At 39.9% G+C, this 12,233-nt stretch overlaps 1 protein-coding gene across 3 annotated transcripts in view; it reads left to right on the forward strand.

The window, feature by feature from the left end:
* The first annotated feature begins 212 nt into the window (after nucleotides 1–212).
* Nucleotides 213–12,233, forward strand: part of tbc1d5 (TBC1 domain family, member 5) — a 51,443-nt gene continuing 39,422 nt past the window's right edge. For 2 of the 3 annotated variants that reach the window (XM_041808190.1, XM_041808191.1), the window contains exon 1: nucleotides 213–290. The gene's annotated coding sequence lies outside the window, so the exon portion shown is untranslated. The remainder of the gene's footprint in view (nucleotides 291–12,233) is intronic. The other variant, XM_041808192.1, reaches the window with a different exon arrangement.

Below are 12,233 nucleotides of genomic sequence, written 5' to 3' on the forward strand. Positions count from 1 at the left end.
TTCAGTAACAACGTGCTATTATAGCAACAAGCGTTTTGATTTCAAAATAAAATGCCATTTACAATGTAATGATGCTTTTATACAGCTAAAAAAAATCACGAGACGTCTTCACACTTTACTGTGGTGCTCAGCAGCACGGCGTACCTGCAGACAGCGGCATCGTCGGCTTCAGCTCCCTGGTCACATGATCAGTCAGCTGGTCTTCAGCACATCCGCCTGACCCGCTTCTGTTTACAAATCAGCAGACAGTTGGACAGATCAGAATGAGGAGTCCTGCGTGATCTGAACAGGTACTTGAAACACGCTGAGATCCAACAGCGGCTTTACGAATCCCCTTGTAGCTGTGTGCTAACGCGTTAGCCTGTGTTTTTGTGTGGATGAATGGGTGTGTTAGGAGTTTGTGGTGCGTGTTTCCGAAGCAGATGTGTGTCGGAAGTAAGGCAGGCCCGTGTGTCGAATCGGTTGCAACTTGCTAATAGGCAGGCTAGGATAACATCCTTCCTGCGTCTTTTCATCTATAGTCAAAGTCATTCGCACTTAGCAGCTAAAGTGCGTCATGATACATTTATTTATGTAGTTTAGCTTTCAGTTAGCATTTATAGCCAAACAGTAAGCTAGCTTAGCAGTTGCCTGGCGTCCTGCCCTTCCTACATCGATAATCCTGCAGGCTCTGGTTGTCATCATCTGTGGTGCAGGGATCTTGGACACTGCGTGCCCTTTACGTCAAAATATTGCCAAATTGTCAAAGCTGGTGCTGTGGTTAAAAGGGCGACCGTGTAAACTAATTTCCAAAGAATGCATTTGTGGTTGTCGTAACACTAACAGATGTCGAGGTCCGAAAGCGTCCTAACGGATGCTGCTTTGTATACTTACTGAAATTATACTCAAAATTATATCAGAAATGTTCTTCTTGAAAAAGGGCAGCATGCTTTATGATACTTTTTGTTCTTGACATCTGTTGTAACTACGACAACCACAGACACGGGCAGCAGAAAGTCACTAGTCAACACGGTCTCTCTTTCAACCGTTACACTTGCCATGAGTTTTGCAAAGTTGTTAAAAACGGCTCCTCTTACAGACATGTTTGCTTACTTTAGTCAGCTGTCTGTTTATTTCCTCAGGCTGACTTGTCAGAAACTGGTGGGTTCAAACGGTGCAGACTTTTAGGGATGACACAATACCAGAATTTCACACTTTGTGTTGAAAGATGTTTAAACGTGTTGCAGCAACTAAAAATGTCAGTATCTTGTTTTTACTTATAATAAAGGCCAGCTAACCCCCACAGTATCTAAACCTTTCTAACTGATTCCCCGCCTTACACAGTGTAATTCCAACTCTTCTTTGAAGGAAATGGCCCACAGTGTTGGAGTTATTTGACAATGTTGATACATTTCAAATCTGGGAGCAGAATTTTCCCAGCATGCCCTTGGGCAGAGTGTTTAGATGTTTTTTAGATATATTCAGATGTAGTTATATTCGTTTAGATGTGTCTAAATTAGGACTTGACTGATAATCGACCAGACTAATTATTGATGCAGATATTTGGCATTTGGACAATTACCAGCATTTTATTTTACCAGAAATTTGTCAACTAAATTAATCAAAAAGTGCGCTACTTTGGTTCCACTGCAAAATGGTTCTTCCCCTCCAGCTTCATTTTCACTTTCCACAGTCTCACTTAATGTCCTGCATACAATGCAGTCTGGTTAGCTAGATGTCACATGATAATATCCAATATAGTCTAATGCTGGTGCCACTGACACAGTGAGCATCGTTTCCTGTTTTCCTGGTGCTACTGTGTTGCTCTGTACTGGTTCTCATGCTGACAGATATAAAATGTTTATTTCCTTCATTTATTTAATCATGCAATTCTCCTTTTGACACATTAAGTACATTTTAAATGTTTTGATAAATGTATAAGGTTCCAAATATTGATCATCAGGCTTATGATTGACTAATAATCCGTATCAATATCAGCTCTGAAAAAAAAAAAAAACATCACTCAACCCTTAGTTAAGATGGTTTCTGTTGTACAGTGATCACTCTTGGGATTCCTTTTCTCTTGTTTCAGCTGGATTATTGTTTTTTTATGTTAAACACTTCTGCACCATGAGTGAAGTTGTCTACTAAGTCAGTCACTTCCTGCCTGTGGAAGTGGATAGACTTCTGTATAAGGTAATTTGCCGATTTGCAGTGGAGGGTGTGCCTTGGCTCTGCATTTATCTCTTAGATCCATCCTTGCCATGACTTTGCAACAGTTGTGAGGGGGCAGTCCTAAATAAGCATGAAAAATGCCTTGCACTATGTCAGTACTTAAAATTAAGTCTGAACGATTTAGGAAAAATAATCGAATTGCTATTTTTCCCCTACTTATTTGGATTGTGATTTCATATGAAATTATTTTTAAGGTCCTGATCTCATTTATTTCTCAACAAACAAGCCATAAGTCATTCTATAATATAACATTCACAATATTTAGTAGCATAAACTAAGGCTGAACAATTCTGAAAAAACATAATTGTGATTATTTTGGGTTATTGCAGGTTTTATTATTGAAGGGAATGATGTTTTATGTTATCATTTTTAATAAGGCATACTATACAAAAATAAGGAAGGTAGGATGTTTTGCAAACTACTGTAGAAAAACTTACCTTTGAATGCTACATCTCTGTCTCAGAAAATGTATTAAACTAGCATTTTGACATATATTATAAGAAATATTTAATTTTTCTGCAATTTGATGGTAGGCCATATTGCAATTTAATCTTAATTTCAATTAATAGCCCTGCCCTACTTAAAATTCATACAAGATGTAAAAGGAAATAACACAATATTGTGTTGAAAGTGCACTTAAATTTGTTAAAAACAAAAACAAACAAACAAAAAAACACCACGAGTGGAAAAAAATAACACAAGAGTGTTAAAATATTATCACTTTCCAAAGTGTAAATTTAACCTGGAACCTGTAAGAATGATTAAAACTCAGACAAATTGTTAATTTCACACTATGGAAGTTGAATTAACTTTGATGTTTTTGCTGCGAAGGATGTATTTGTTTTCAAGTGTTTGCACATTTCAATGATATCATTAAAAATGCAGACACTGTTTCACTTTAAAACACAGGGTTCTGAAAACTAAAGGAAAATTGGACAACCTAGTGCACAGGTTTGCTAACAGCACTCTTTTCCTGCATGGTTTAATGCAGTTTTACACACCTCCCCATACTTCCCAGAAGCAGATCAGCACAGATATGTGTGCCGGGAAAGTACAGGAGTATCCGCAGGCTAGAGTGGAAAAATCTCCTCCTGACTACAGCTGTCTTTTTGTGTCTTCATGTCTTAAAAGGAGGGAGAGAAATTGACCCATATGTGGTAGTGGGAGACAATAGCCGGTCTTTGTTAGACTCAGCACTAACGAGTGTTAAGAGGGGAAATGGGGCAGTGGTGGGGGAAGTTGCTGAACTTTACTGTCTGTTCCTGCAAGTTACAAATTGTCCCTGCGTATTTAAAGGGCTAGTATGTGTTTTCTGTGAGTTTATGTTGGGTATAATTAGGCTGTAAGTATGTTATGTACTGATCCTTTTTTTAAAATCACATGCTTTAAAAAGATAAAATTCTGATTATTATATAATATAATGATCCATTAAAGTTTGGAATACTTAATAGAGCTACAGAACTTCAGTCGGATTTTCTGCTGTAAGAGAAGAGAGAAAACAGGATTGTTGGTGATGTTCGTGTATAGTAGCTACCAGGATTTGTATTTTCATCCTCATGGTATCAAAACAGGTATGATATTGTTATATTTGTGTGATATCCACATTTAAAAGTCTGGCATTGTGAAAGCCCTATCATCTAGTAACGTTGTTCCAGATCCTGTAAAACAGAATATGATCCCTGTGAACCTGTTGCACAACTAAGAAAGTTGCTTTTTAAATTTCTGCAAACTGTCCACTTATTCACACACAAACAGACATCTCTGCTTGCCCTAAGATCCTAACATGTGACTCCCGGTGGAGGCAAGTACCCTAAGGTGCTGATCTGCTACTGTAGTTATACAGATAGATATCTGTCAGGTATAAATTCTGCCATGTATGTGCCACTTGATTCAGTCATGATCCAGAGAGTAACGGTATTTTTCCAGGGTTGAGCTCCCCGCTGTGTTCTCAGCCTGTAGCGGAGCATGTGACTGCGAAGGCTCCGGGGCTCTCGCTGTGAGCTGAAGTAGAGGCATGTGAGTTTGTTTAGCTGGAGAGTTTCGCTTTAACTGAACTACAGTCTGACTGTAGCTGCCAGTGACGGCTCCTCTCAGCTCTGTCTTCAGAATCCTTTTTGAATATTCATCCTTCTAAACAGCCCGTGTTGTGATGAATCTAGTTTCTATCAGACTGCTCTGACAAAAAAGTTAAATGAGGACTTGTGCATTGGTTAACAAATGAATACTAATATGAGGATTTTCTTGAAACTCAGGCCTTGTTTGGGTAGCATTCTCCAAAGCTGCAAACAAGGTTTACCTTGTTTATTTCAAAGGATCTACAGTTATACTTCAGTCAGTTGTCCCTACATGGAAATCCATCAGGCAACTTAAGCAGAGCATTTAATACACTTTAATCTGGTTTTACTTTCAGAATAGTTTAGTCTTTGTGCATTTTGACCAATGAGCTCCATGCAGGCTGGCGCCCTTTTTTGTGTATTTTTCCTATTTCAGTTCAACTTCAGCATGTGGCTGTGAAGCCAGCTCACAAACACAAACCTACCTATTAAAGTGAATGTTTTGCCACAGTCCTTGCTGTGCAGCTGATCTGCAGCTCTGAAATGTTCTCATGACCCTGAAGAATGTGATGCTGCAGGGATTTGATGAAGTGGGGAAAACAGAGAATTAGAGGAAAGTTACAGGCTCAAACAAGGTGCTGACACTTTTGACTGGACAGTGCCTCTCTCTGTCCTTCAGAGTTGAGGCCAGAATACTCCCCCTGGTGAGGTTATCTGGAGCCAAGACATACAAAATCATGGATGCCTTACACTAGCTGCAGTGCACATTAATTTTGGCAATAAGATGTCAAAGATTCCTCAGCTCAGCTCAGGTAACAGCAAAAGATTTTTTTGGTCAGTTTAGTGCAGATGATATGCATAGTTTTACAGCTTTGTTGTTGTTAGTGTTTGTTTTGTTGTCTCTCACCTTTCCTCCTTTCCTTTGCAGCAGATCATAACGTTACGTCCTGTCTATTATCAAATGACGAACTGAAACTAAATAAGAAAGATAAACACTTCGACATATCTAAAAAAATCTGACTGGCAGGACAGATTCCACGTTTGACAAAAATTAATTTCATTTTATAGTTTTTGGAATTTCCCCTTGTGGGACTAATAAAGGAATATTTTATCTTATCTTATCTTATCTTATCTTATCTTATCTTATCTTATCTTATAGTTTGATCCATGTCCCATGGTGGAGGTGAAATTTAGGACTTAACTGCAGCCGGTCAGCAGGTGAAGCTCTAAATATTCTGGCTTCATTCCCAAGCAGGTGTCGCCTATCTTAATAAGCAGCCGGGTCATGGTGGCAGCAGGCCAAGCAGGTCAGCCCAGACATCCCTCTCCCCAGCTATATTTTCCAGCTCTTTCTGGTAGATTCTGAGGCGTTCCCAGGCCACATGAGATATATGATCCTCCCAGTGAGTCCTGGGTCTACCCCAGTGTCTGTGTTGTTGAGTCTGGTGTGTCTCATCTTCCTCTTGACATTTCCCCCAAGATTCTCTACGGGGTTCAGGTCAGACCAGTTGGCTGGCCAATCAAGTACAAACACCATGGTCAGAAAACCAGTTGGTAGAACTACCAGTCTGGTAGTTCTGGCTTCACTGCGGACAGGTGCCTAGTCCTGCTAGAAAAGGAAATCAGTATCCTTGTAAAGCTTCTCAGCAGATTGAAGTATGAAAGGCTCTAAAATCTTCTGATAGATAGCTAATAGCATCAGGAGTGTTTTGACACTAAGAACACAACACTTGTAGCCCATCTTGATCCACTGACTCCAGCCTCAGTCCGCTCCTTGTGAAGCTCCCCTAAATTATTGAATCTTCTTTGTTTAACAATCCTCTGAAGGCTGAGCTCACCCATGTTGCTTGTAGAGCTTTTCTTACCACAATTTTCCCTTCACTCAACTTTCCATTAAGATAATCAACAGTCTTCCCCATGATTATGGTTGTCTGTACTGAACCACAATGAGAGAATGAAGGTTCAGGAAACCTTTGTAAAGTTCTGACAAAACTGCAGGTGTGGCTATGCCTGAGCTAATCACTCCACTAGCAGCAACTGTATACAACCACTCACAACAACTTACCCTTTCCCACCATGCCGATCACACACTCATCCTGAAGCAGGCTAGTAAAAGAGCAGAAACACCTTTTATATCATGAAAAGCTTTTGGTGTTGTTTTTAGTCTTTAGTTCATACAGGAAGGTGGTTCAGTTCTGCTAAAGCTACATCCGAAGAACTCGCACAGAGGCAGTCATTCCGAATGGCTTTGAATCCGTGTTAATTTTGACATTTCCACCCTTTTTAGCTTTAGTCTTGTTTTAGTCGACAGAAACTCAAAAACATTTTAGTCTAATTTAGTCCCTAAAAAGTCCTTATACTTTAGGCTTTACTTGTTCAATTCTCTTGCCTAAATCTGGTACCAGATCATGGTAGTGTGTTCTCTACACCCTGCCAAAGCTGGGGTCCCTGCTTTCTACAGCTGAAACGCTGAAGAGACACAGACAGGGTCCAAAACTAACACTCGCCACTCGCCAATTATGGGTAGATTTTGTCTCTGGCTGGTAAATTTTTAAGACCACTCGCCACTCTGGCGAGTTATTTTTTTACCAGTGAAAAAAATCAATTTTTTGTTACTGGAGAATGATACTGGTTGGGCTGGTTTCCTGGCAGAGTCATTCACAGCGCGCTGAGGTGGATAGCTGGTTGTTACTGTAGCCATACCTCCTTGCAGTGTTTTCAACTTAGCGACTTTGTCGCTATATTAGCGAGTTTTCAGACCCTCTAGCGACTCTTTTTCAAAAAAGCAACTAGCGACAAATCTAGCAACTTTTTCTGGTGTTACTGGAGACTTTTGAAGACTCTGACATGAAAGCACGTATCGTTGTAGCACCTCTTGAGCAGCGGGTGCTGCCGTGGGCCCCTCCCTGTCCCAAAGCACTGAAAGGCAGTCCACTCCTTGCGCAGCAGTCCCTCTTAGCTGCAGTCAGCACAGGAGATGCTCACACCTCCATGTCCAGACTACAGATTAACTGCGCTGTGTAGGCACCTAGACAGTTTTTTCTATTGTCTCTTTTTGGTCCATTTAGATGGATAATGAAGACTGTATCCAAAAAAATAAATTGATTTGTTGTAGGCTCTTAAGTGGACCATAAGATTTAAAACTAAACAAAATTGCCTGCAGTGGAGAAATGTCATGGGATTTTGGTTGTCCAATGAACTACATCACATTTTAGTCTAGTTTTAGTCATCTTGATGAAAACTTAACCTACTTTTTGTCAGTTTTAATAATCACAGATCTGTTTTTGTTGGTCTTGGGGTGCTTTCACATCAGGGGCCCAGATCCGAGTGCACTTGAGCCCAAAGTCCAAGTCGTTTTGGTAGTGTGAACGCAAACAAACCGCGCCCGGGCCCACTTGGGGAGGTGGTCTCGGGTGCAATTCAAGTGGACTCTGGCTCGGTTCAGATGAGATGTGAATGCAACCACGCCTGAATATGGGACAGAGCGCCGTATCAGCTTTATGATGTCATCGAAAAAGCTAAACTTCTTTCCTTACTAAAGGGCGGAAATCATCAGAATTCAGTCAATAAAGAGTCTGTTGTTACTCACCTTACAGATGAACACAAGTTGGAGTCAGTGAGAGGAGGTGCAAAGGCAATAAAAGTCTCCCATCACCTCAAAAACCGCTGTATCTGCACAGCGCCAGCCCGTTTAATCCTCTGAGCAGCATGTAGATATGCAGATACGAAGAGCGAAGTTGCTTGCATCTTAAAAAGGGATTTTAAATCATCTGTGGCTGCAGGATGGACTTTTTGACGTGTCAAAACAAAAACAATCTTTGCACAGGTCATGACCCCAGTGGCTGCCATGGTAGCTTCTTCTTCTTTCTCCTCCTTGGCGGGGTTGTAAACCAGCTATGTGCATACCGCCTCCTGCAAGTGGGCCCGGGCACGGTTCGATGTTGCTGGAGTGAAAGCAAGCTGGGTGGGGGATGAAGAATCGCGTCGTGGTGCGGTTCGAAACAACTAGTTTTAGTCGACGAAATCAACACTGCTTTAAATACAGAAAATACCCGCCCATTGCTGATGCTGATTGGTCTGAGCAGCGTTTGGTTCTGCACCAATGTTGTAGATTGGAGCTTTTCAAGATGGATTTGCCTGATGACAGAGATGGAGTGTGGCAAACCCATCCGATGTGCAGGGTTAACAGAGCATGGCGTGAGCGGAGATCCACTATGCTCCATGAACTTCCATTAGATGTTGCTACTCCTCCGCTGATGCAACTCTGTATGGCTCTAAAAGTATCGTCACTCACTCAGTCAGCCAGTCAGACACAATTGGACCGTGAGCACACAACAGATCGTTTTAACATCATGAGTACAGTATTGTGATACATATCGTATTGTGAGTCGAGTGTATTGTCAAATCCTGACTAAGCCATTATGTTTTTGTTGCCTTTGTGTCAGATTGGGATTGATATTTGATTTGAATTAGTATTGTGTCCAAGTGTAAAATTCTGTTACCCTGATAAAGTTGGCAAAGGCTCCAGTTTGGTTCTAGCTTCCATGTTGTTGTTGTTATAAATCCAGGCACCGATCTTCTACCTCAGAACAGATGGACGCAGTGGTATTTGTCTGTTGATTTATTTATGCTTTTCATTATGTATTGATTTGATTATTTCATGAACGATTTGAATTATTGAGGTGTCTCCAGGTGCCGTGGATTAAATTATGCAGAAGTTAATTTGCCTTGATTATTATGTAGGAAAGTTGGGACGTTGTTTTTTTACTGTTGTACTCTAAAGAAGGCTAAGGGAAGAGTAGCTTCAGGCTACCACAGTTTTACCTGCATCGTCGACTTAGAACATTTCTCCTCAAAGCCTTTGCAGCAGAGAGATCTGGAAAGGCGTCTGTAAATTTTTGTTTTTGGAAAGAAGGGACAAAGTGTTAGTTGTGTTTCAGGCCTGTAGGGAAACGCCGTCCTCAGAATATCTTTTGACACTTTGTACGATGCAAATTTTAGTCACATAGTGATGATATGAGTTGATATTCTGTTGTTGTGTTTGTAGTTGTTAGGAGAGTTGGATAAATCTTTCAAAGTAAAACAGGCTATTATTGGAGATACTTATTCACAATATTGTTCAGTTTCTCCTATAGTTGTGGATTAGTTCTGATTATTCAATGGGATAATATCCTTTTTATGAGGAAAGAAAAAGAAAAAGCCCTCAGACTTAAGGAGAGCATTAGTCTTAGAGGAGAACAGATGTTTCCAAAGAAAGCAGCCACATACATTATGCATATAAAATTATTTCTGTTTTGATGCAGTGTGTAGCTGATTTATGGAGCCGTGCTCCACTCACACGGTTAATAGGTTTATGAGACGCCTTTGTGCTGTCTTTTTTTTCCACAATTAATAAGGCGAATGAAAACACAACACTCAGTGGAAGCATGTGTATTCTGTAGGCCTGTGTATTAGGCTAACCGTATTCATAAACGTGGAAATAATCCCGAGCCGGATGAAGAATGGAGGAAGGATTGGTTAACCTAGATTTTGATTTCTAACAGAAAAAGTTCAACTTTCCTGCTTTGAAAGGTGAAGAAGGATTGACTCTGAGTACTGGTATAGTTTTGTAAGGCATTATTGTGCCTACCTTTCACAGCCGGATCTGAAACAGTTAATCATTTATCTCTTAATTAATTCACTTCGAGGTGTTTCGTCTTTATAGATTCATGGTTTGAATCTAAAATAGTCAGCCCACAGCCCTGTCTCCTGATCATTTTTTCAACCAACAGTGAAAACAGATTCATCAGATAAAGATAGAAAATGATCAGCTGAGGAGCTGGAGCCAGTAATAAAAGCATCGTTGCAGATACATTTCCAGTGATCAATAAAACTCTGTAAATGTGACCTACTGATCTATTACTAACTAAAATCTATTTGTTTACACAGGGCAGAGTATATATGCTAGTGTAAGCTGACTTGTTGGTCTATTTATTGACACTATAACCAGTTCTGGCCACTTGCTGGCCTGCAGCCTGTCTGATTGGTTGAACATCTGGTTAAGCGCCAATAGCTTTTTCACTAGTCTCAGTGTGATCTCTTGTAACGACACTAAGATTCTGCTTTGTGAGGAACTTATATTTCATTATGGTACTATTCAGTCTGTCCCACCTCACTGCAGTCTACATCTAAACATGAGAGCTGAAATTACTACTGTGAATGTTTTCTTTTTTGATGATTTGCTCTTAGGGCTGTAGTCAACCAAATAAATCATTTGTTGGCTGAAATGACTCCCACACACCAACCAATGGATTGGCTGGTGAAACAAAAAACACTACTCGTTACTTCTTGATTAACCTTTTCAGTGACATTGTTCTAATAACACCCTGCTGGTAGTCTAAACTAGGGATGTGAAGTTGGCTAACATTAGCAGCTAGCGCCTCCAGCTTTCGTTCATCTTTTCAGATTAATATTGTGCCTTGATATGGGGCCTCTATCACTTCAGTCGAGAAGTAGTACGTAAGTTCTGGATGCCTCTGTGCTCTCTGGAGCCTTCAGTGCAGCATATATTTTTTGTTGCCTTCTCCAGAACTGTGCCTCACAACAATCCTATCTCTGAGCTCTGCAAGCAGTTCCTTTGACCTCATGGCTTGGTTTTTTCCTCTGAAATGCGTTGTCAGCTGTGAGGCCTCCTATAGAGAGCTGTGTGCCTTTTCCAAATCATGTGCAATCAGTTTAGTTTACCACAGGTGGACTCCAATCGAGGCGTAGAAACATCTCAGAAATGATCAAGAGGAATTGGAGGAACCTGGGCTAAATTTCAAGTGTTGTTGCTGCACTTTGACACATGTATACTCCTCCCCCCACCTTGAGAGTTAAATGACACAGAAATCGCTGCTAACTAATCGGATATTCATGTTATATTAAGGATATCAACCCTTCTTAATGGTAATAGTCATAGCAATGGGATATCTCAGGCTTTTTGTTTTTATTCATTTGCAAAAATTTCTAAAATTCTGTTTGCACTTTGCCATTGTGGGGCACAGAGTGTAGATTAAAGAGAGGAAAAATGTTTTTGTTTCTACTGTAGTATCAGGCTGCACCAGAACAAAATAGAAAGCGTCTCTGAATGAACCCTTATTTTGGTAGATGAAGTTACTTCCTAATGTGCAGTTTAGAAGTCAGAAATATCTAAATTAACCATCTTTGGGTTCCTGGGAGGGCCCTTGTTTTGTTTCTGTGGCATCAATATTATCTGGTTTTCACCAGCATTGTTACTGAAATTCAGATTCAAGTATCATGACAACTCCAGTCCAGATAAGATAAAAACATTTTATTGATCCCACTCTGGGGAAAGCTTGCTTTGCAGCAGTTTCAGACACAGTGTGCAGGAAAAAGATCAGCAAAAATTAAGTACAAAAATACATGTTCTGTTGATCAGTAATTGACTGACCTTTATATTTTTCCACAGATGTGATGAAAATTCCTGTATGTTGAGAGTTTTTATTAATATTTCTCACTTTTTTCTAATGCTTGCTGATTTATTCTGTCATATAGTAGAAGTTTTGTCTGATTTTATTATTTAAAATCTGCTACCATAGCATATATAAAAACACAGCAGTCATGGACACATGGATATCATCATTCACCTTCTGGACTTTTTGTCTAATTTCAAAATAAGACGCTGCATGCATTTTCAGTTTAAGACTGTACATACTAGATTTTTTTTAAGTCACTCCTACCATCAAATTTGTTAAGTGAAGACGAGAAGGTTTCGTTAAAATATTTAGTGCACAGATTATATGTAAACTGTCACGAAAGCATGTTGTACTTTTTCTTGAATGAAGCCATTCTTCACTGACTGTATTAGCCTTACTTTCTTACTTTCTTACCTTTCTTTTTAGTCTGTATATTTCCATTGCCCTTCTTTGGATTTTTTCACACTTTTTGTCCATTTTTGCCACTTTTATCCATTTTTTGCTGCTG

This window comes from Cheilinus undulatus, linkage group 16 (genome assembly GCF_018320785.1).
Source record: "Cheilinus undulatus linkage group 16, ASM1832078v1, whole genome shotgun sequence".
Classification (NCBI taxonomy): Eukaryota; Metazoa; Chordata; class Actinopteri; order Labriformes; family Labridae; genus Cheilinus; species Cheilinus undulatus.